At 35.7% G+C, this 27114-nt stretch overlaps 1 pseudogene; it reads right to left on the reverse strand.

Moving 5' to 3' along the window:
• Positions 1 to 17134: 17134 nt before the first annotated feature.
• LOC145095450 (MDIS1-interacting receptor like kinase 2 pseudogene) lies at positions 17135 to 18858 on the reverse strand (annotated as a pseudogene).
• Between the last annotated feature and the right edge of the window lie 8256 nt (positions 18859 to 27114).

A 27114-nucleotide genomic window follows, 5' to 3' on the forward strand; every position in this document is an offset into this window, starting at 1 on the left:
AAATCCTTAAATCTCGAACCGGGGCTGTCTACCGACAATCCCTCGCATAGTGCCCCTCCTTTCCGCACTTACGACATGCACCACCGGACCTACAAACTCCGGTGTGACCCTTCCCACACTTCCCACAAGTGTGGCTGCTCTGATATCCCAATCTAGAATCAACGGTCTTGGACCATTTCGGCGCTGGCTGCGACTGCACCGGAGCCTGCCTCTGCTCTCGCAACTGCAACTCAATCTCCAACTCACGCCACCTGGCGGCCTCCTGCAACTCCAACAAGGTCCCGCACCTCTGCGTAGACACAAACTGCCTGATATCCCTCTTGAGCATACTCAGATATCGGGACATCTGAGCCTGCTCCGAAGCGAACTCAGGGCAAAACATCGCCCTCTCAGTGAACATCCTGGTGATCTCCATCACCAACTCCGAATCCTACTTCAGCTCCAGAAACTCCTGAGCCAACCTCTCTCTCTCAACCCGCGGAACATAACGAGTGCTAAACATCTCCCGAAACTGATCCCAAGAAATCGCAGCCCTCTGCGCATCCGAAAATGACCCCCGTGGTCAATCTCCACCAATCCTTCGCCCCGAGCCTCAACAGGTTCAGAGCACACCTCACCCTCTGATCAGCAGGGCATGAACACGTGAAGAAACACCCCTCCACGCTGTCAACCATCTCATAGCAACAATCGGGTCTTGAAATCCATCAAAGGTAGGGGGCTTCGTATTGTCGAAGTCCTGATACTAAAAACCTCGACCAGCTCCTCCCCCTGCCGCTGCTACAGCCGATGTAGCCGCCGCGGCAGCCGTCTCTATGAGAGCCGCATAGCGCTCATCAAAATACTCAACCATGGCAATCTTGATCAACCCAAACAGTTCCGGCAACTCGGCCCGAAACAACGCAACAACCTCATCATGCAGGATCTCACGAATCCTAGCATCCAACTCGCCTGTGCTCATCTGACCAATAACCTCTGGCGGTACTGACCCATCCTGACCGCCCTCTCCTGCTCCCGATCCTGACCCGGATCCGCTCCCAGCATGCCTCGAAATCACCATACTGAAAAACATCGCAAGATCTCAGATACTTCCCACTAACCCGGGAACCAACCCCCAAACCAACCCTAGAGGTTGTGGCTTATTTGATACGCGTATGGATCATGTGCTTTCATTAGTACGGGCCCATACTACCTTCCACACGTACCTATATTTATATCAATTATCACCATAACACCCTAGTGAAGAACACACATAACAAGAACTAAACCCTCACTCCTAGAGGAACATTGGAAATCTCCCACATAAAAAACCCTAGGCTAGCAGGCATCATAAAACATGCAACATTATCATGAAATCCTGAAGATCCCTAGCCTAGTACTAGCATGCTGTTCTATCATAAGTTAAAACAAATATCATGTATGGTATTTTGGGGTTACTTACTGGCTCCGGCTGATCGTACCTCTGCGTCCTCCTTTACTCATTTTGAAAACCATTTTAAATTTTCTTTTTGAAAACTCCCTTCATTTAAGACTGGATTGACATGAATGTTCCTCCAATTCACTCAAACCAAGGCTCTGATACCAAATTGTAACCCTCTAAAAATTTCAAACAATTTAAACTTTTCCAAAAACAACCCGGTTTCATAAAGTCATTACAAAAAGGTTTTCAATACAATTATTATCAAAGTCTTCCCAGAACCACATCGTAAAACATAATCATGAGGAGCGGTACGATCACGCCTTTGCCTTGCCACGGTCCCCTGAAGAACCTGAAAAACATTAAACCACAACTGTAAGCCCGAAAGCTTAGTGAGATACCCCCAAAATACCAACCACATATACCATACATGCACAACATGCCATATCATAATAGAACACAAAACAGCCATGCACTCTGGGTCTACTGTGTGACTGGTCCGCCCTACCGGGCCTTCAGTCCACCTGGTCCACCCTCCAAGTCTATCCATATCCTTCAAGTCTGTAGTGTGGTTGGTTCGCCCGCACCGGGCCTTCAACCCACCTGGTCCACTCTCTGAGTCTACAGTATGACTGGTCCGCCCACACCGGGCCTTCAGTCGGCCTAGTCCACTCTCCGAGCCTTGGTACGTCTGGTCCGCCCTCGCGGGGCCTACAGCCTATCCGGACCGCCCGCTGGGCCTTCGGAATAACCGGTCCACCCTGGGTATGTTGGCCTACAGCACAAAGCAGGACCCGCCTCAACCCAACCTCAGTCCAACAACCATGAGCACATAAACATTCAATCATATAACAATTCACATCCAATCAAAACGATCTAGCAGATCACATAGCATAACATCATCCTAACCAGGATACCGACCTAACCGGTCACTAGCATAGCATCATCCTATATACCAGGATAACGACCTTAACCAGGTCTCTAACATATACTATCCTAACTACCAGGATGCAAACATAGCAAAGCAATATCATAACAACGATACCCGGATTACAATCCGATAAAGGGCCGACCTTGGTGCCTTAGACCCTGTTGATATAGTGAGGATAACTCACCTCGCAACTGCCGACTGAAAAGATAAGACCGAGATGCTCTGATCACTGACACAATCTCCACCACTGGCCAACACCAACACTGAACTAAAAAAAAAAGCCAACAATTACTAAAATGCCCCTGGAATTCAACTGGTCAACCCTTGGTCAAAGTCAAAGTCAACCTCCTGACTGACTCTACTCGCCGAGTCAACCCGATGACTCGTCGAGTACCCAAGCTTAGAACTTCCCCAATCCGTAACTCAACTCGCCGAGTCACCCCGAGACTTGTCGAGTCCAACAACTCTGAGTCCCCTCGCACTCAACTCACTGAGTCCTCCCCTGACTCATCGATTCACGGCTCAACCATAAGAAGGTTAGGACCTCACGACCAGACTCGCAGAGTCCAAGAACAGACTAGCCGAGTCCAAGGCTATCTGCAACCAACTCGCCGAGTTGTTCTTCCAACTCGTCGAGTTCCTGCCCATCTTCAAGCAACTCGCCGAGTACACCCTTGTGACTCGCCGAGTACCCCTAGATCTTAATCCATACAGAAGCTTTTCAGGCCATGCAGATGATTCAAACCATAGATCTACTCTTCTAAAACCCATCCATCATGTAAAGTGGCAAACTTTACGTGAATCCAAAGAGATCTAAGCATATAACACTCTAGGGTTAGGGTTTGGGACAAGATGGCTTCACCAATCACTCAAGAACAGGGACTTTAATGCGCTTTAGACCTTCTCCATTTCAAATCTGAGGTGGCAACCTCAGATCTAACCTCCAAACTCAAAACACCACATGCTATCTTTTCCAAAAACTCCAAAATGAAGAATAACAGCCCAAGCAATGAAATAATACCTCAAAGGAAAGCTCCAACAGAAGAGAAATCCAAGTCCTTGCAAGGCCCCTTGCTCCAAACCTCTTAGCTTTCCAAAATCTCTTCTAAAATCTCTTCTCCAAGGTTCAAAAGCTCTTAAACCACTCACAAACGTGCCTTAGGGTTTTCTGGACATCAAAAGAGGGTAAAGAGGCTCGGGAGAGGGTATAACGTCCTTTATATAGGGCTCATCCTCCAAAATTAGGGTTTTCTCCACTCAGCACCAACTCGCCGAGTCCAGCCGCCGACTTGCCAAGTTGTCCACTTAACACGCGACCAGAGTCGCGACCCTACTCGCCGAGTCCACCCATGGACTCGCCGAGTTGCTCTTTCACATTTACACTTTGAACCCTGAACTTGTACTCCTGAACTTGGGATGTTACACCTTGGAACATAACGGAATCACACTTGGGGGAATAATACGAAAGCCCGGAATAGTTCAAGCTTTGTCTAACAAATTATGCAGTGGCTAATGCATACCAATTGAGTTTTTCCAAGTGTGATCGTTCTAGGATATTAGTATGTTGTGGCAAAAAAAAATGATGAGAATAAGTGTCCATTTAGATGTTGGGCGTCTTGGATGGGAAATGAACTAACTTGGCAAGTGAAATCTTTGGAAAAGAAACATGTTTGTGCACGAAAATACAGCCTCGGGTCATTGATAACTCCAAGTTGGATTGCTAGCCATTACCTTAGCGACCTAATTCGCAATCCCAAAACGAAAGTCAAAGAAATGAAAGCTGATTTTTTACAAATATATTCTTGAAAGCTTAGCAAAGGTTAGTGTGAAAGGGCAAGGACATTAGCATTTACACTAATTGAGGGCAAGTTAACTGATCATTATGCTAAAATATGGGATTACGGTAATGAAGTTTTGAGATCAAACCCAGGAAGCACTATTGGAATTGGAGTTGATGTCAATCCGGATGCAAAATATTTCAAATGAATCTACATTTGTTTGAAGGCTTTAAAAGAAGGATGGTTGAAAGGATATCGTAAGGTGATTGATTTAGATGGATGTTTCTTGAAAGGGAAAGTTAAAGGAGAGTTGCTAGCTGCTATTGGTAGAGACGGAAACAACCAAATTTACCCCATTGCATGGGCGATTGTGAATGTAGAAAATAAAGATAATTGGAAGTGGTTCATTGAATTACTACAATCAGATATTGAAACAGTTCAAGGAAATGGACTTACTTTAATATCAGATCAACATAAGGTAATTTTGTACCTAGTAATGCTTATTTTGACCAATATGGATATATGTTAACAACCTTATGTCAAAACAGCCCCTATTGACACTTTTTGGACAGTTTTTAACAAATTTTGACATATTTAAAATAGCAAAACAACCCTTATGTGAAAACAGCCCCTATTGACATTTTTTGACACCTTTTTAACAAACTTTGACATATTTGAAATGACAAAACAGCCCCTAAGTCATAACAACACTTGTTGATATTTGTTGAGACTTTTTAAAATTGTATGACATATTTAAATGCAGGGTCTTCTTGAAGCCGTAAAGGAGGTGATGCCACATGCTGAGCACCGACAATGTGCCCGTCATATTTGTGCCAATTTTTACAAGCGTTTCAGTGGAGAGATTTATAAAACCTTATTTTGGCAACCTGTAAAGTCCACAATAGATCAAGAGTTCAAAAACAATATGGAAAAGATGAAAGAGTTGAACAATGATGCATATGACGATCTCATGAAAAGAAATCCTAAAACATGGTGTAGGGCCTATGTTGAGACAGATAGGGCATGTGAGGCTGTAGAAAATGGAATATCTGAGTCTTTTAACTCTTCAATAATGGTGCTAGGGGAAAACCTTTGATAACTATGTTAGAAGAGATTAGACTTCATGTGATGGAGAGGTTTGATGCAATGATAAGGAATACAAATTCATGGAAAACTATTGTTGCTCCAAACATACTTAAAAGATGAGAAAATGGCACAAAAACATGAGGTATGGATTGTTTTCCAAATTCGATTGTTCTATAATAAATTTTAAAAATATTATACTAGCTTTACATATTTGCTAGGAATTGGATTGTTATCCTAAGTGGGTCTCTATTGGAGGTTAGAAATGGTTATGAAGGATATATGGTAGACTTGGAAGGTTGGGCATGCACATGTAGACGATGGGCATTGTCTGGCCTTCCATGTGTACATGCATGCGCGACTATAAACCATGCTCATCAAAATCTTCTTGACTATGTAAGTGATTGGTTCAAGAAGGAAAAGTATCAATTGGCTTATAGCACTTCAATTGTTCCCTTAAATGGAAGCAATTTATGGTTTAAAACTTCATATGATAAGTTATTGCCCCCAAAAGAACGTATGATGCCAGGAAGGCCTTCTATTAAAAGAAAAAGACACAAGAATGAAAAACAAACAAAGTATCCAACCGTTTCGGGTAAAGGGAAAATAAAGAAGTGTCACAACTGTTTACAAGAAGGGCACAATGTTAGTACATGCAAGAATGAAAAGATTGTGCCCCCTCCGAAGGAAAAAAAGTCTCCCAGTAGGCCTAAAAAAACAAACTCTGATGAAAGACCTCCGAGAGGACCATCTGCAACTACAAGTGGTGGTAGAGGCGGAAAAGGACCAACAGGGGCAAGAGGTAAAAGAGGATCATCTGTAGGTACAAGCGGTGGTGGAGGAGGAAGGTCATTTATTGATGAAATATTTGACTCACCAATGGAAAATGAAGTTATAGACATGTTTGATAATTTTGAGGAAGAACTACTTAGGGCTGAAATGGAAAGGAGAGAAGGTGAACCTTTGTTGCAATTCCCTGAATCTCAATTTGATGAAGGAGTTCCTATAACTCAAGATGATGGAGTGGTCGAAACTCAATATGTAGTGCCTGAAACTCAATTTGATATTGAAAATCGTAAAAAATAATTATATATATATATATATATATATATTGTTGGATTAGTTTCTAAGTCCATAACTATTTTGGTATGCACTTGACCCGATGGTGCATGGTCCTTTTGGGTTGCCTTCACCAAAGCAACTTGATAGGATGAATTATGGAGATAGAGTATTAATTATGATTTATTAATATATTATGAGAATAATATATTAAAGGAGAAATCACATTGTTTAATTAATATTAGTCAATAATTAATTAAGAATTAATTTTATGGCTAAAAGATATTAATTAAACTTAAGGGACTAGAACTGTCAATTGTGTGATCGTTGAATATTGAGCTAATGGACTCCATAGAGGATGGAGTGGATGAATTCTATGGGGAAACCCATTAGAAATCGCCCAAGGCCTCTAAGGAGGGAGTCCATGGGCTAGTTAGGGCCTAAGCAGTCAAATTAGGGTTTCCTTGTTAGATAACCCTAATAGCCTCACTATTTAAGGATCCCTAGGGAACCAAAAACGTGGCTAAGAGTTTCCTTAGGGTTTCTATACGTTTTTGGGTGCCTCCTCTCTTCTCATTATTCATCCTCTTACTCTTGGTGTTTGTGAGCCATTAGAGGAGTGACACTTGTGACTCTAAGCTTTCTAAAGCCATTAGAAGGAGGATTTGAGATTGTTATTGCTACATAACAATCAAGGTAAGATCTAAACCCCATTCTTATGTTAATATTGATTACCATATGCTAGATCTAGGGTTTAAAGTTGGATGAGTTGCATGTACAATAGAGAAACCTAGATCCAAGCATTAGGGTTTGCATATGCACATAGGATGTACTTATGGCTAAAACCCATCAGTGGTATCAGAGCCATGATTGGTTTCTATTGTATTGATGCCTCGTTTATTTATTCAAGCCTTAAAATCATTTTTTGTGCCCCTAACTGATGAACTCGGCGAGTTCCATTGTGGACTCGGCGAGTTCATAGTGGAACTCGGCGAGTTCAAGCGTCAGTTAGAGCTGATTTCGGGATTTCTTGCCGTTTTGCTAGAGGATACTTGCCTTAATTGCTTTGGGTCATTAATATCCGAATTTATCATATATTTGAGCATATCCTTGACCAAACAAAAGATAATTACCATTTGATTGAATGATAATTTCCTTATATGATAATAATTGATTATTTGAATTAAATTGGTAAATTGTCTTGCAAGTAATATTGACTAGGTCAAATTTAGATAATCATTAAATTAATTGTTTAATTTAAATTATTTGCTATTTGATCCTTTGTGTTTTGAAAAGTTTCAAAATTCGCCCTCAAGTTTTAGAATTTAATTTTTTGATTAAAAGGTTTGATTTTGAAATATTTAAATTCTAAACTCTAATGATTTGAAATGTTTCAAAACTTGTCCTCAAGTTTTGGAATTTAAATTTTAATTAAAAAGTTTAATGTTTTAAATGTTAAATTCTAAAACCCTAAGTTTTGAAAAAGTTCAAATTGCACCCATATGGTTTTATTAAATTAATTAAGTGTATAATTAAAAGAGAGTTGATAAATCCATAGTGATATGGTTTACATTTAATTAAATTAAAAATATAATTTATTAAATTAGACCACCTAGTATTTTAAAAGTGTAAAATACACCCTTATACTATATATAACATTAAAAGTCTAATATTATATATGTATAACTTAAACTGCTAGTCTTACCGTTAGTAGGCCTCATTCACGAAGTCGATCTATAAAGGGGGGGGGGGGGTATAAGGTTATGGCCTATAAAATGGTCGTTTAATGGGTGTTCACTCTCACCTACCGCTTCCTTGATTGGTGGAGGGTCGTTAACCGAACGGGTAGGATAGGGCAAACCCTTTCCATTAAAAGTATAATGAAGTATAAAGTAACTAAATGTTTTATACAAAATTCCCAATCTTAGTTATTTTAGGCAAAAGTGAATTTGATGCAATTCCATGAAATTACACTTTGTACCCTTGTGAAGACGTTAGTGGAGCATGTGTGGTTAACTGGCACACTAAATGGTTCTAAGAAAAGGTAGCAAAGGGTGACTTAATGTTTGTTATAGTTCGGTGGAGCGTGTGTGGTTAACCGGCACATCGAATAGGTGACTGTAACATTGGGGGCACCATGTAAGTTTGCATGGGTATTCACACCCTGTTTTGTGATCCTCGGCATCCCAGTCACAAATCCAGGGGCATATCGAGATTTAAACATGCCATTGAAAAGTTCAATGAATATCATAGGATCTAGGAGTTTTTCAATACAGTTAAAACCTAATCTCTTTTTCGTTTTTCATGGTGGAAAATTAGAGAATCGTCATTCACTTACCTTCAAATATTCTGCAATTTGGGTTACGACATCCCTCTCCCAAGTTGTGGAATATTGTGTTGGGTCCTAGCCTTAATATCTCATTTGGGTGATTTATTAAGGACTCGATCAATCAACTAACTTGAATTTTCTCCGGTTTTGTAGATGTCAAAATATGACAACTATGGTCTACACAAATCCCGTGGCACAAGCTTTCCACATAAAGATGATATTCCATGATTCGATCGAGGAACACGAGATCATGCTTCACTTCCTCCACCTCTTCCTATTGTTCTCCCTAACCTACAAGTTCAAAGGCTTGAAAATTTCAATCTCACTCAAGCCCTTTTGGCAAGTAGACATGACGAAGGAAAGTCAGTGTGTGCACACGTCTTAGAGATGAAGTCACAAATTGATAGGTTAAGAATGTTGGGATCCGTTGTCTATGAGGAGCTGGTTGTTGACTAGGTTTTTCAGTCGCTTCCTGACTCATATAGTGAGTTCGTAAGAGAGTACTATATGATGAACCACAACGTGACCCTCATCGATCTCACCTATATGCTTATTGCTGCTGAATCAGCAATGATTTGGCGCACTGGAAATGCAAAGTTGATTGGTGGATCTGCCTTCCAGACCTCTATGGATATAGGCAATGGCAACGAAAGGCATGCCATGGTCGAAAAGTTTGATCATAAGAGAAAGGAAAAGTCTGAAGTAGTTTCGTGTGCTGTTCCAAAAGAGTCAATTTGCTTTTATTGCCAAGAGAAGGGGCATTGGAGACGAAGCTGCCCAGTATACCTGAGAGATCTAAGAGATGGGAGAGTCAAGACGTATGACTCTACTTCAGGTAAACTCCACTATCTAACTCCATTAACTTCCTATTCATTGATTCTTAATACATAATGTGATAAGATTACATTTGAATGTTTTGCAGGATCAATGAAAAGAGAGGAAGCTGATGGAAGAGCAAGATGAGTTTGATCACGAAGAAATGGATCATGATCGCATGGATTCGAAGATCAGATTTTGAGCTTAGAAAGTTATGATAGAGTTGTTAGGAATATTTGATTACATAGTTTTTCAGTTGATTTTGCATTGTAAGGACATGTTTTCCGCTGCTTTTATGAATAAAGTAATTTTTGATATATCTTATTTTTGTATATCCTTGCAATGAAATCGTTGTGAAAAATTAATGTTTGTGTATTTCTATAAATGGATGTGATTCTTAGTTATGTTATTTATGGTAGTGTCAAAATTTTCTAAGTAAGGAAAGATTCGCATCACCCAAGTTTCAATTGGACAGAAACTTGGAATCATATGATTTGAATCATGTGATGTGTGGAAATCTTGGTACTTAGGAAATTAAGACTAATTCCTTGATCACACAAGTATGTGAGTCAAGTAAAGGACTAAAGGAATAGAACAGAATGTTGTGCACTAGTCAAGTCCACCACAAATAACAATAAAACTATTTGTCATAATTTACTTAAAAGTCTAGTAAGTGTGGTTATGGTTACAAGATTAAGTAGAATTCTGAATCATTGAAAAGGCTTCAATGAATGGCAGAACGAATGAGAAGAATCAATTAGGCAGAAAGATAAAAGATTCTCCAATCTAAGAAGAAGGGAGAGTACTTTTGTGTCGGTTTTATGATAATCTTAATGATTAAGAACCATATCACAATTGATCCTCTATGGACATCTTAGTGCATTGGTATGGCTAAGAAGAGGTGTCAGAAATTTTTGAAATGGTTAAATCAAAAAGATGAGTCATACATCGTTCCAAAATCAAGTCTTAGAATCGCATTCCAAGATTGTGAATTGAGTGACACACACTCATCAAATGTGAAGTAGAAAATTGCTTTTCTTACTCTTGCACGTTTGAAATTGGTAAGTTGTGATGTTTTGGAGAAGACAAAGACCAACTAAGACCAAATGTGTATAATGTTTTGTCTTGATATAGACACACACTAACTCTTGGATATTTGTTTATTAAGAAATGTTTCTTGATAAGAGAATGTAATATGTCAAGAGGTTAGTGTGAGTCTGAAGATCCTGAAAGGATTCAAGAATTAATCAAGAGTAAACACTAGCGCACGACTTGAGGTTTCTAACCTATCGTGTTGACAAAATTCTATTTTCTGTGCCAATCCTATTGAGTGATTATGCATATGAGTTCTACGAGTTCTCAATAGACTACATAAGGCAAACACCTTGTTCAATGAAAGTACATTGACTGGAATAGGTGAGCTGCTAGATAACTTGGAAGCAATGGTGGGACCCTTGATGGCAAGAAATTAAGAATGAATAAGTTATGTCCATAAGAGTTTGAATTTGCCACAAACATTATCTTTCGATTATGGTAATGGCAAATTCACATGGATAAGAACACATACACCATAAAATCTAAGTGTCATAAGGTTTCTCTCCTTCATGAAAATGATTGTGAGGAAACGCTTTCACTAAGAGAGATTTTAAGGAGATAGCAACTATGTAAATTGCATTCTCAATTTCGATTATGATTACGACATCCCTTTTTGTAGTTCGACTTGTGAGATTTGGCAATTAGTCTGAACATTTAGGACTTAGTAAGATAAGTTCTGAATTAGTTTAGACACACATATGAGCTGTCTAAGGAAAGGTGTGTGATTTTGAGAAGCTTAGATAAAGGCTTATCGAATCATATCGTATTAGAAACAATGAACTTTGGAAGTCAATAAGTATTGATTCCTAGAAGTTTAGCTGGTTCCTAAATACGTGTCAAAGCTAGTGGGAGCATAAGGGTTATGCTGGAATAAATATAATCATCATGTTAGTGAGAGCATGATTATTATTTAAGTATTGCAAGTTGGCAATATTAATTATAGAAAAACAAAAGTTTCACTTTGCAAGGTTATAGGGGTTGAAGAGATGTTTTTGCTATAATTAAGGGAGAGAATGTTATACTTCGTTTTCAATCTAAAAGCTTAGATCGAGAAATTTAATTGTATTTAGTCAAGTGTATATTTTGCATTCTCAAAATACGATTATGATTACGGTATCCCTCTTCATAGTTTGAATTTTTGAGAACACGACAAATAGAAATATTATGACGATATTATAGTAAGAAACTGGTAAAGTATCGTGTTTTTTTATTATGAATTGCATCCCATACGCTTCGGGTATAGGATCAATTGCATATGCTATAATATTCGACCGTTCTAAAATTTTCTAAATGTCTGGGGCATTTAGAGGGAAAAAGGAAATAGAACCGATTTTGACTAAAATAATTAAACAACTGCCAATGACAATCTAAGCTTCGTCAAGGATTGGTCGCATGTGGACAGTTGAAAGTATAGTCATGGATGGACCATATTGACATTATTATGAACAAATAAGATTCTGTTTAGAATGAGTTGTCATGTGGAAAATATGGAAACGTTTCCATATTGGGAGTTGGATATCGAGAATAAATGTCAAGATTAGAAACTTTTATGCAAGAAGAATGTTCAAAGGAATGTACTTTGAATGTGAGACTTCATCACTATGGAATTGTCTTCCATTAGAGTATTTTTGGTAATTTCATTGGTCGAGTCTTGGTGACTTTTGTGCCATGACATTACGAAAAGGACTGTTGCATAAAATGTTAGAATCTAACATATTCTAGTAGTGGCAAGAATTTTGTATTCTTACACTAATGGATTAGGAATTCTGAAATGAGTGTGATTGAAAATGTTATTCAATTATACTATTTCACAAAGTAAGGACCATAGGTAAAGATATTGTGCATGCTAAGAGCATGGGCCAATTGTTGCTATAATTCAAGTAAGAAGTTGATTACCCGAAACAACAAATAATGAGTAATCAATATGGTGATTAAATAAAATGTTTTATTTATACCTAGAGTTCGAGGCCATATGGGATTAGTAATATTCCTGTGTTTCACTTTGCATGTTTTGACTTCCTGAATAATTAAATTATTTCAGAATAATCAAATTATTCGAACGGTCTACAGTCGTTCATATGTTGGAAGTAGGTATGAATGAAAACTGTCGTGAATTGGTGTGTGGATTGTCTAAAGTGTATTAGACATAAGAAAATGTTTTCTGCAACATTCATGAGTGCTTATGAATATGATTTGAGCATTGGATTAAATCCATGCTCACTTGGATCACTTCATGGATTTTATCACGAGTGATTGGTGAGACGATAACATCTTATATTCTTGAAACCGAGATGTGTGAGTTGTATCTTCCGAGTCGGTTACACATTGATAATATGTAAACACACTAGTAACTTGGTGTTATAAAACATATTGTTGTGTGTGATTCGGTGAGTGAGTGCAAGCAAACATTGAATCAAAGTTTGTTCGTTCCTTTTATCCAAAGTGGGATGAAAGCGATATATGTGGGCCCCTCGATGATTTAGTGATGACATCTAAGCGCTTGGCCAAGCCGGGACTAATTTGATATGTTCAATTGTAGTCTATTGTCAATCTTCATAAATCGGAAATCGGGAAACAACACATAGACAGAGAGAATGATTTAAATCCATGTCTCAGTCTATACGATATCTAGAATGGAGGAATATATGATCCCTTATCTAAAGGACGCGCTTCTGATAGGATCAGAGTTGACAACGGCTTTTGAAAGCTACGATTGCGGATCAGGATCTGAAGTCATACGCAGAATAGTTATTAGACTTATCCAAGTGGGAGACTGTTGGATTAGTGTCTAAGTCCATAACTATTTTGGTATGCACTTGACCCGATGATGCATGGTCCTTTTAGGTTGCATTCACCAAAGCAACTTGATAGGATGAATTATGGAGATACAGGATTAATTATGATTTATTAATATATTATGAGAATAATATATTAAAGGAGAAATCACATTGTTTAATTAATATTAGTCAATAATTAATTAAGAATTAATTTTATGGCTAAAAGATATTAATTAAACTTAAGGGACTAGAACTGTCAATTGTGTGATAGTTGAATATTGGGCTAATGGACTCCATAGAGGATGGAGTGGATGAATTCTATGGGGAAACCCATTAGAAATCGCCCAAGGCCTCTAAGGAGGGAGTCCATGGGCTAGTTAGGGCCTAAGCAGTCAAATTAGGGTTTCCTTGTTAGATAACCATAATAGTCTCACTATTTAAGGATCCCTATGGCACCAAAAACGTGGCTAAGAGTTTCCTTAGGGTTTCTACATGTTTTAGGGTGCCTCTTCTCTTCTCATTCTTCATCCTCTTGCTCTTGGTGTTTGTGAGCCATTAGAGGAGTGACACGTGTGACTCTAAGCTTTCTAAAGCCATTACAAGGAGGATTTGAGATTGTTATTGCTACATAACAATCAAGGTAAGATCTAAACCCCATTCTTATGTTAATATTGATTATCATATGCTAGATCTAGGGTTTAAAGTCTTGGATGAGTTGCATGTACAATAGATCCAAGCATTAGGGTTTGCATGAGCACATAGGATGTTCTTATAGCTAAAACCCATCATATATATATATATATATATATATATATATATATATATATATATATATATATATATATATATATTCTATGCTTATATTAAATTTAATACTTTCATAACTTTTTTGTAGATAATTTGGAAGATCAATCTAATGTGGTTGGTGGGATAGGAATTGATGTACCTGTTATCCGTGCAAAGCTCAAACCAAGAAACCCATCTCAAAGGATTAGAATATTAGATTTAGGAGCTGGAATGGGACAAAACTCTAGTCTTTTGTAATATTTTTGTTACTTGGAATTTAGTATTCCTAGTATTTTGTTATTGAAATGTAATAACATTATGGAGCATAACATAACTTTATGCCTTTATCTTCCTTTTTGTCTTTATCTTCCAATTGAATCCAAATGCTTAAATTGTAAAAACAAAACTGGGGAAATGCAGGTAAGTATTGAAACCAAAAAAAATGAAATCAACAAAAATAATCTCAATAATGAGATAATATGCGACCAAAAGGGTAAAATCGTCCAACTAATTTGTACCCAAATATAAAATGACATTAGAACCATAAGAAGGGAGCCTAGAACAATCCATATACTCACACGTCTACATTCTCTTCATAAAACAGATGAATACACTAGTCTCTTTACAAAGGTGCATAAACCAAACAACATCACCCTAATACATAATTAGCTATTTTACATTAACCTAGTTTCCCTATTATATAATTATAATTCAAATGAAGATGCAAACCAGAACAATACCAAACATCATCAACCTAACCATGAATACACCAGTCACTTTTTCTTCAATCAGCTCAAAGTTCATTAATTTTTTTTGCAGATTCAAATTCTCCTTCTCCAATTCCATATTCTTTTTGGAAATGGTCATATTATCCTTGAACAAATCTACATTCTCTCTATGCAAGTCATCTACTTTACTCTTATACCAGTGAAGACCCAAATCCTCATCCACCCACACAAAAAATTTACAATCTTTTGAAGCATCCTACAAAAAAATGAAGTATTTGAGTAAGAATTTGAGAAACAATATCAATCTTAAAAGAATATCATATACCAGCGAATTAGGGCATCGAATGAAATGTCGGCTTGGGTTCTTCCTGGTCGTTGAAGTCCAAATCTTTGGTTGTTCACCACATTTACACAAAACGTTTTTATAGTTCGGAGTTGAGGAAGAAGAAGAAGATCCGTACGATCGATCGCCCATTTCTGCAAAGACGAAGTTAAAAGAAGAAGATGAACAAGAACAACATTGTAACTTTGAAGAAGCAGAATAAGATGCGATGCACTTTTTAACCTAGTTTTCTTTGCCTACGTGTCACCCAATGTACAACCATGTCAGCTATTTAGATGCCACGACATTTATGCCACCGGTTCCATAAACTTAACCGGTTACAAATCATCAAAACAATAAATTTCTGAAATAATAATGGTTAAATGGTACCAATTGATAATATAAGGGTTTTTTTAAGCGTTAGTGTATAATATATAGGGTTTTTGTGAGGTTTTCCCTATATATATATATATATATATATATATATATATATATATATATATATATACTAGTAGACTATCCGCGCGATGCTGCGGGCATTGATTAGTTTCCGAGCGTCGTTAGTTTCCTTTCATAAGCTCTTTTGGTTGAATTTGTGATATTTCTTTTTTAGCGATTAATTGCTCGAAGAAAACGACTATACTTGGAAGATATATTTGTCGAAAAGTTCAAATTTGACAGATAAAATCTTAACACAAATAAATATTAAAGATGATGGTGATTTACAATTACCAACACTATAATTCATAGAAGTGTTAAGTTTAGTATACAATTTTCAAAATGTATTTGAAATATTAAAGGGAAATATTTTTTTAAAAATATTTATTTGTCTAAATTATGGTTATTGTCAATTAAAATATTAACTTATTTCTTTATTAGTACATTTGTATATGAAAATTAATAAGTGTCAAAAAAATCAAATTAAATAAAAAACCTAAATTTAGAGTACAAACAAAATCAACAATCTAAATTATAATAAAACTAAATCGGAGTTGATAAAATATCATTTTCTAATTTGAGTTTTGATTCTGGTCTATTAGATTTTTCTATGAAAAACGTCATATTTAAACAATTTAATGAAAATATGATTATCTCCAAACCATTTCATACATCGACGGAAAACAATTTTCAAAATATTATATTTTTTAAATTGACAATTCAAATTAATTTATGTTTATATAACTATCATATCTCATTGGTAACTATTTAGTTATACGTAATTGAAAACATCAATTTTAAAAATTATTGAAATTTAAATGTATAAATTTAAAAGCAAGTTAAATATTGTACATATTAATTATACTTTTTATATTACCAATAAAAAGTTATGATGACAATATAGCTATCATCTTTTTACTATGTCATGCATGATAACACTCAAAAGTTAAGATAACATTTAATTTTTCAAGTATGTCAACAATAAACCATTCGTTTCTATTTAATGGCCCAAAACTCTTCTCCTTGATTTTAATTTTAAGAAAAATGTCTTCAACTTGAAAAAGCCCAACAATATGTATGTAGTCTAGCTGGTAGGTAGCATCAAAATCAAAAAAATTATGTTACCCACTTGCCTACAATCTTTGGCAACCCTCTTGAATTTGAATTTTATGGTATTGTATTTGGTGAAGTTTAAAGTAATGGCCAAAGTAATTATAAGAAGAGAAGACGCTTTTCAAGTATTTTAATTTGTTTTAACTGTTTGTTGTGAAATTAAGTCAGGATTACTAATTCCACATCTCTTACTATAAAAATCCACCATTGCCACCTGGCACCAACTGGTATCTGTATGAGTATTCAGCAACAGATTTGTCCCTGACTAATACTTGATTTTACAGAAGTGAAGCTTCTAAGAGGATAGCAATCTTCAGTAACTTAATTATTTGTTTATCTACTACATAATGATTTAAGAAAACATATGAGAAGTTTCATAACAAAAAGGCGTTTAAGCAAATACATATTATCAGGATGCATGTAGCGAACATGACAAAAGCAAATAACATTGAATGTACAATAATATCAAGCCTTCATCAACAGATTTGAAACTTGGTGCATTGCTGGCCTTTCTTGTGGATTCGAGTTCAAACATGCTCTTGAGAGATTCAATACCAAATTCACTTTTTTCTCAACTTGTGCTGAAGGACATGGAATACGACTATCTCCAACACTTGATAACACTAGATAATCAGCAGACAATGTTGGTAGTTCACCAGGATGCTTTCCCATCATCACTTCTAGTGCAACAATCCCAAAGCTATACACATCGCATTTCTCGGTCACGACCATCGTATAAGCAAGCTCTACATCCAAGGATATATGAGATAAAAACAAAAAAAAGTTATATCAACCTCACAAGATTCTAACATATATATATATATATATATATATATATATATATATATATATATATATATATATATATATATATATATATATATATATCATGAAACATGAGAAAATGTAGAACTAACATAAAAAAAGAACGTTACCTGGCGTGATATAACCATAGGTTCCTGCAATTGCAGTCCAGTTGGATGAGTCTAGCTTTAGAAGCTTGGAAGTGCCAAAATCAGAAATATGTGCCTCATAATCAGAATCAAGAAGGATATTGGCAATGGAAATGTCTCTATGAATTAGAGGAGGCGAGCAATCCTGATGCATATAAGCCAAACCATTAGCTATAGCTTTTACAATATTTACCCTTTTCAACCAATCCAGTTCTTGTACTAAAACATCACTTCTTAAGATTGATCCAAGGCTTCCCTTTTCAAGGTATTCATAAATCAAAAATGAGTGGCGCGCATGAGAGCAATATCCATAAAGTTTCACTATGTTTCGATGCCTTATGTTCGTTAATGCTCGTACCTCATTAAGAAATCCATTATGGTCAACATTCCCAGATGATGAATGAAGTTTCTTGACAGCTACCACATTGTTAGGTTGTAGCACGGCTTTGTACACAGTCCCATATCCTCCGGTCCCAATAGAGTATGCGTCATCAAAATTATTCGTTGCTTTCAAGATGTCATCATACACTACGCCCCCATCAAAACTTGTTATGGAGAAATAATCACCACCTTCTTTTTCCAATGGTTTATGTGGAGAATGTTTCTTTTGTTTTCGATAAGCAATGAAGCCATACATGAAAAAACCAAGTAAAATTGCCCCGATAAGATGGAGCATAATTACAAGGATTAGCCGATGATGAAAGGGGTTATTTTTCTTCTTCAAGATTTGGGTTGCACAAAGTTTTAGTCCGGTAAAGTTTCCACACAAACCTGGATTTCCTTGTAAGGATGCGTTCTCAAAGTTAGAGGAAAGGGGAACTGGACCTGTGAGTTCATTGTTGGACAGGTCGATGGCAATCCCACTAGGCAAACTTGTAAATGTGATTGGAATAGAACCAGACAGTCTATTGTGAAAAAGATTCAATTTTTGCAAACTTTGCAAACTTTGAACTTCAGATGGTATCTCTTCTGTGAGCAAATTAAATTCTGAGATAAATCAAGTTCTGTAAGATGAACTAATTTACCAATCTCAGATGGAATTTTCTCACTAAGCTGGTTACTACTAAGATTCAGGTAGTGGATGTGTACCCATTTACCAATACTTTTTGGTATTGACCCATTCAATCTATTTCTAGAGAGATCGAGTTCTTCCAAGAGTTCATAGAATTCAAGCTCCTGAGGTATAATACCTCTAAGTTGGTTATCAGCCAAGCATAAATTCAACATGCTTTTCATCTTCCCAAACTCCTTTGGGATCTCACCAATCAAATGATTCGAAGACAGATCAAGTCTTTGTAGTTGAGTTAAATTTCCAAACTCTAGAGGAATCGAACCACTAATTTGATTGTCGTTCACTTTAAGATCTGTGAGACTTCAAATTCACTAGTTGAGTAGGAATGGGACCAGCAAGCTGATTGTGATACATATAAAGAAAATTTAACGATGTCAAATCACCAAATGATGAAGGAATAGAACCTCTAAGCTGATTTCTACTCAACGAAAGATGTGTAAGAAACTTCAACTTCCCAAGTTCACTAGGATTGGGACCAGAAAATTTATTATCTTGGAGAGCCAGCCATTGTAATTTGCTCAGGTTTGCTAGTGATGAAGGAATAGAACCACTAAGTTGATTCAAACCCACCTCAAGATTAGTGAGAGACTTCAAATAAGTAAGTTCAATGGGAATGGGACAACTAAGTTGATTACTGCTCACCACAAGATCAGTGAGAGATTTCAAATTCCCAAATTCAGTTGGAATGGGACCAGAGAGTTGATTTTTGTACAAATAAAGGACATTCAAAGATGTCAAATTACTCAATGATGAAGGAATAGAACCACTAAGTTGATTATTGTTGATCACAAGATACATAAGAGATTTCAAATTCCCAAGTTCAATAGGAATGTGACCGGAGAGTTGATTATTTTGAAAAAGACGGATATCCAGAGATGTCAAATCACCCAATGATGAAGGAATAGAACCACTAAGCTGATTGTCATTTAACGGGAGCTGAGTGAGAGATTTCAAATTCCCAAGTTCAATTGGAATGGGACCAGAGAGTTGATTCTTATACAAAGAAAGGACATTCAAAGATGTCAAATTACCCAATGATGAAGGAATAGAAATATTAAGTTGATTGTTGTATAACATAAGAAAAGTGAGAGACTTCAAATTCCCAAGTTCAATTGGAATTGGACCAGTGAGTTGATTATTTTGCAAATAAAGGACATTCAGAGATGTTAAATCACCGAATGATGAAGGAATAGAACCACTAAGTTGATTGTCGGGCACCTCAAGATCAGTGAGAGACTTCAAATTCCCAAGTTCAATGGGAATGGGGCCAGAGAGTTGATTTTTGTACAAATAAAGGACACTCAAATGTGTTAAATCACCCAATGATGAAGGAATAGAACCATTAAGTTGATTCTTGTACATGGCTAGCTCAGTGAGAGAACTCAAATTTCCAAGCTCAATTGGAATGGGACCAGAGAGTTGATTTTGGTGCAAATAAAGGACATTCAAAGATGTTAAATCACCCAATGATGAAGGAATTGAGCCAGATATATTGTTTGAGTATAGGTACAAGATGGTTAACTGGTACAGGTTTCCAATTTCAGGTGGGATAACTCCAGAAAACTTATTCATTGAAAAATCAAGATAGACAAGTTTCGACAGGTGTCGGATTTCTGGTGGAATGGGGCCAAAGAAGTTGTTCATACCGAGATCAAAATGTGTAAGATTGTGTAGCAAAGAGAATGGAAATTGGTGGAGTGTACCTTTTAATCCAGATGAACTGAGGTTCAAGTTCTTAATGCTCCCATCAGCATTGCAAACTATTCCAAACCAAGAAGTGCATGGAACTGATGCACTGGAATTCATTGGGAGGGGAATCCATGAAGAGAGCAAGGAGTTGTTTGGGATTTCAAGGCTTTCTTTCCATTTCAGAAGAGCCTTGACTTCCTTCAAAGAAGCAGAAGCGAAATTTGGTATGGAGGAGACTGTGATTAAGACTGCTAGAGAGAAAAATAAGAAGTTTGAAGAAGACATTAGCTTTGCCATCTTGCTTTATAAAAATATCTGGTTTGCGTGTACTAATTTATACTTGAGCTAGCTAACTTTTTCTCTTGTTTTCTTATTTTCAGGTACTTTTAAAAGGAAATTTGGGAAATACCATATTTTTCCACCTACGAGGAGTGTCTTTTACGTTGGAAGTCAGTGTCAGATTTTTGCACAAAGGAGTGTATTAGACTTTGAATTGTATCTTTATGGTCATCATGGAGAATATCCTGATCTTAAAGTGCCAACACAGTTCTAGCTAAAAGGTGACCATTATGGTCATTGGAAACAATATACATACCAAATAGATCGACTGAAAACAAACTTATTTCTGTTATTGTTGTTTCAAAATAAACACACCATACTAATTTTTAAAAAAGAAAACTGCAAACATAGTACCTATGGTTTCCAACTTCTTAATGTAGTCCTTTTAACTATGTTTCGTTATAGCTTAGGTCCTTGTTTTTAACACCTTTAATTTATTTCTGTTAAGTGAGTGTTAAATTACTATCTTACCCCTTTTTAAAATTTTAATAATTTATATCGTTATTATACTCAGCAGATGTAAAGCCTTTTGCACTTCTCAAAATTCCATGGAAATAAAGAAACAGAGCATTGCTACTGCATAATTTTATTTCTTTTACATAATTATGACCCACTTACCCCAACTGGCCCTAGAGAGCCAGCAATAATAAAAAAGATTTTTAATCGAATACTTGAACATTCTCACATTTAAAATTCTCCACTAAAAACAACTCACCCAAATCATAGAGATTGTTATTTATCCTAATCCATCATTGACTGATACCAAAATGAATGAGTCCATATTATATAACACCATCAAAATATCATAAATTACAGCAAAATGAAAACAAAAAACAATTGCAACAACCAGAAGAAATTTATTCGGATTAAAAAAAAGGAGTAAAATAGTGTAATTGAAAGAATACAGAGAATTGCAGATATACCTAAATAAAGATTGATGAAATTGTTAAGGTTTGGCAATTGCAAGGAAGAGATTTGATATCATGCAGTCGTTGGTGAAGGTGAAAGGAGGAGTGGGGTGGGTTTTTTAATTGTATTATAATAGATGTATGTATTAAATGATAAGATTAACAAAAAAAATTAATAGTGAAACAGGGGCATGATTGACATTTTAACATAACAAAACTGTACAAAGTTCAAGGAGCTAAAAGAGAAGGACCTAATGTATAAGGGAAAATGACTTGTAAGGATAACTAAGTATTAAACTTGTACAAAAAATACCATTGAACTTTTTTTTGTACACATATCACCAATCAACTATAGCTCGTGTACACATATGACCATTAAACTTCACATATGTTCAACAAATACCATTATGTTACCGGTAATAGTAGGTCACCTGTCACGTAACATGCCACGTGGCATGCCATGTGGTTACTAACGTGGATTTTATTGTATATTATGTACACATTATATCATTAAACTATTTTTTGTACACATTATATCATTAAACTTTTTTTTGTTTACATTTTACCATTAATCTTATATAATTTATTCAAAAAATATCATTTCAAAAAATACATATTTTTACATAAAATGGGTTTTCCATCACCTATTGTGACCCCCTGATTTTGTAAGGTTTGGGGGAAAGGGTTTGTTTTTGACAATGATACTAAGCATTTTCTTTTACAACTACATTGTGAATTTATGTTGGTCATACATCGATTGAAACCCATAAGGTTTGAACTTGAGACTTCTATCTGGAATGGCGAAGAAATACTCAATTGTTCATTATTTTAACTAATGTCTAATAAACATATTCTTATAAGTCATTTTCTTAGGAAACTACGTTTGAGGCACACTTATAAACTCATGAAACATTTTGTACATGTTACCTTATTATAATCCCCCCTCTTCTTGATTATGGTCAATGATTAAAAAAGTGCATTGAAATTATGTCGTTGTTTACCGATAGGAAAATGACTTATAATGATAAGTTTACTAAAATTTAGAAAATCAGTAAAATCCACATCAGGTGATGAGAAACCTACTTTTATGTAATAATTTGTATTTTTTGAAATGATATTTTTTTTTCAATAAATTATATAACATTAATGGTAAAATGTATATAAAAAAGTTTAATGGTAAAATGTGTACAAAAAAAAAAGTTTAATGGTATAATGTGTACAAAAAATAGTTTAATGGTATAATGTGTACATAATAAACAGTAAAATCCACGTCAGCAGCCACATGGCATGCCACGTGGCATTCTATGTGGCTGATGACCTATTATTACCGGTAATATAATGGTATTTTTTGAACAAATGTGAAGTTTAATGGTCATATATGTACAAAAGTTATAGTTGATTGCTGATGTGTATACAAAAAAAAGTTCAATGGTATTTTTTGTAAGAGTCTAATACTTTGTTACCCTTACAAGTCATTTTCCCAATGTATAATGAAACCTTGACAAAAGGATTATATTTGCATGTTGAAAAACTCACTGAACTCCATCTGCAAAATTAACAAACCACAACCACTATTTTTACAGTTTTCTCTTTTTTTTAAAAGAAAAATAAAATTGCGGAATTTGACTTGGTAAATAAAAAAGCTAAGATGCATTTAAATGGCCATTTTCTCTTGCTTTTTGTTTTCCGATTTTCAAAAAAGGAAAATATGGGCCATGCCAAAATTTCCCACAAGAAACTTATTACGCTTAGGAATTAGTATTGTATTCATCATGACAATATGTTAATGCTGAGTTTGACAATGCAATATATCTTTATTGAAGGCAAATGTACATGTCAAATCGATTATCTTTGAAATTGTGTATAGTTACTTTCAAAATTGTAGTGGTTGCGATTATCATTGTTTCTAATTATAACTATAGTAACAAAAAATAGAATCTATCTTCATTAGTTAATTGAAAACTAACAACTGGAAATTTATCATGAAAAAAGTTCCGATCAATACAACATTTAATCATTGAATAGAGTGTCTTTTACTTCAGAAATCATCTTTTAGGGAGAATGACTTTCACTTCAAAATATTTCTGATCAGACTTCCCTGTGTTATTTCATCACTTTCTTTGCCTCTTCGGTGTCATCTTGTAAATCCAAAGAAAGTTTGTGTTATTAAAATCTAAAATAAATCATATACTAACAGTTTCAAAAATGAAGTTAATTACTTTAAAAGTTACAATTTATTATCAAGGAAACTTCTAAAAAAATGATATAGTTTGTTCAATTTTAAGATAGACCATGATATATATCTTTTTTTTTTTTAAACATGGCCATGCAAATTCAAACAGATTTTTCAAATCAACCACTTTGACACAGAGAAGATTAAATGAGTACCATACCACTGTTTTCTTATAACCTGAACAACTTTTAGTATGGATATTGGACCCACCACCGCCTAACCCACGAAATGAACCTGATACTTCAGCAATCTATGTTTTTTTGGTGGACGGCTATGTGAATGCGTCAATGTTAATGGCTCCTATATAAAAATCTACAATGAGTGCATTTTTTGAAACGTGTGAACGTGGAAAAAAAGATTAAATTAGTACCATATCTCTGTTTTCTTAAACCATCCGATATACCCACCACATATTACATATTTGGTGGGTGCCACATCAGAACCACATTCGCATACCACTAACATGGGTCACCTACTACTAACATACTATTCCACTTTATTTTTTTTTATTTTAATTTAATTCAAAAATACAATAAAATCATTTTTTTTAATATTAGTTTTCCATTAAATCAAAAGACTAAATTACATTAAATAAAAACTACATTAATTGAAATAAAAATAAAATAAAAATAACAAAAAAAATAAAAATTACACTACTTAATATAAATAAATAAAAAAAACATTAAAAAACTAAAAATTCAAACCCTTAATAAAATAAACTACCATATATGCCTACGTCGGACTCGAACCGACTCTTTCATCGCGAGAAAAAGCTCCAAGTCTTCACCCTCAAGGTTGTCCGCTTTCATTTTTAAGATTTCCGTATCGGTTTTTCTTTGGATTGTCGCTTGTGTCTCTTGAAATGATGTTTGTGCTTCAACCATTTTTTGCTCCATCCGAGTCATCACCTCAGCCTTCGTTTCTTGAATTTGCACATATCGATCAAATTTATCGCCAAAAAGATTCATAACACTAGAGCTCGAAGATGTTGAAGCCGCTTTTTTTGCTTTATTTCTTTCAACGGGCCGACGAATAGGTTGCTCATTTTCAAGATCTAGTGGATCATCATTGATGTCGATGTGTGTTCGGCTGTCCGATTATAAGGAAGTTCCATCGGGGTTTCTCGAACGCTTTGAACCGGAAGATTGCAAAGTTCCTTCTGTTTGCTCTTTCCATTTTAGAGCATCTTTCAATTTTAGCCACCGTTTCATATACGAAAAAGTTTTGCGTGCTGGAGTTGTTTTTTCAAATTGCTCCATGGCCACCTTGAAAACATCAAAATCGTTCAAGTCACTTTTGCGTATGTTTAGGAGGTTGTTGTAGATTTCTCCAAACTCGGTGCATTTTAGTCGAATATCTCGTCATTTTAACGTAATTTGATTGGCATTTTGAGTTTCACTTTCCATTAGCTCGTAAAAAATGGCTCGAATTTTCTCCCAAAAACTTCCGTAAGGTTGACTATCTTATACAATTGGATCTTGGGAAGCCGTCGCTCATGCCTCCGCTAACTTTTCTTCTTCATCTTTTGTCCATGGGACCCTTTCTTGGGTGGTGGTGGGTCGGCGTAGTTTTTTTCCTTTTTTCTTTTTTGGTTGAGGTGGCGGTGAGGGTTGCGTTTTCCGAAACAAACTCTGGCGAAAGTGATGGTTGTGAAATTGGTGGTTGTTGTGGTTGTGATGTTTGTTGTTGGAGTTGTTGGAATTGTTGAAATTGTTGGTATTGTTGTTGCGTTTGTTGTTGTTGGATAGAGAGAAGATTGATATTTTTGTTGGAAAATTGGTGTTTGTTGGACAGGGGAACCAGTTTGAAGCAAATTGACAAAACTGCCTTGAGGTGACTCTATAGTCGGGAATCGGCGAGGGGTTGTATCTAACGCAAAAGTGTTATCAGGTTTGCGATTTCTATAGTTTGGATTGTTATTTTGGTTGAGATCCATGGTTTTTGGTTGTGAAAATTTAGTGTCTAGTTTGTGTATAGAGAAAGAAAACAATGGTGTAAAAAATAATGGGTAAAAATGTGGTATTTATAGGTAAATAAATTGGTTAAATTTTTGTTTATTTATTTTTGTAAATAAACTAGCCGTTGAACAGCTATAGACATTGGTCAAACTAGGCTGTGATTTTATTGGGCATTGCCATCCGTTATTCCAAATACGAAGCAACAGGATGGTGTGCACGGTCGTTGTTCGTGGCTAGCTCAACCATGACCGGCTTCGTTGTAAGCATACAAGTAGGCCTTATAACTACTAACACAACTTGAACAACATTTAGTATGGATATTGGACCCGCCAGTGCCTAGCCCACCAAATGAACCTGATACTTGAGCAATCAATGCTTTTTAGTGGAAGACTATGTTAATGGGTCAATGGTAATGGCTCCTTTATAAAAATCTTAATGAGTGCATTCTTTGAATGTGTGAATGAGGGAAAAATATGATTTGAATAACGATGTCCTTTTGTATTATGAATATCTAAGCTATGTCTCATACTAACATTAACTTAAAAATGACGATAATAAATAAAAAGCGATAAACAACCACTTCAATATACATATAAAGAATTTCCTTTTTCTAGTATGGTTGTCATTTTTGGATAGAAATGCATCCATTATTTTTCGGTACTTCAAATTCACATATGGTTGTGATTTTTGGATAGATCGTGCGCACCCATTAATTGAATTATGGTATATATAATTTTCTAAGTCTAGATTATTTGGATCATTAAAATCTTTGCCTGTTCAAATTCGTTCCAAACACCCAAGTTCCAAGTTTACTTCGTTCTTAGCCCCAAGTACCTCTAATTCTCCTAATTATTTGTACTGTTAACATTATTATCACCCGTGGATCTTTTGGTGGTCTCATTGGTCCGTAATTAGGGATGGCAAAAAGCCCCATACCCAATGGGGAACCCGAAACCCACACCCGTTTTGACTAGGGAATCCCCAGGTTGACCGGGGATAGGGACGGGGATGGGGAATACCCGAATAAAAAAAGTGGGGATGGAGATGGGGATGGGGATACCCTTAATCCCCGACCCTGGACCCGCCCCCGACATATATTAATATATAAAAATAATATAGAACGTTTATTTATAGTATAGTTTATAATATATAAAATTTGATCTAAGTAACCTAACTCATTAGTAATTACTTAGTTGAAATTATACTTTTTGCTTTTTCTTTTATCTAATTTAAACTCGTGTATATATATTTTTTTCTCTTTGGTTGATCTATTTTACCTTAAATATCAATCTG

Source organism: Lactuca serriola, chromosome 3, assembly GCF_051521515.1.
Source record: "Lactuca serriola cultivar US96UC23 chromosome 3, Lser_US96UC23_V15, whole genome shotgun sequence".
Lineage (NCBI taxonomy): Eukaryota > Viridiplantae > Streptophyta > Magnoliopsida > Asterales > Asteraceae > Lactuca > Lactuca serriola.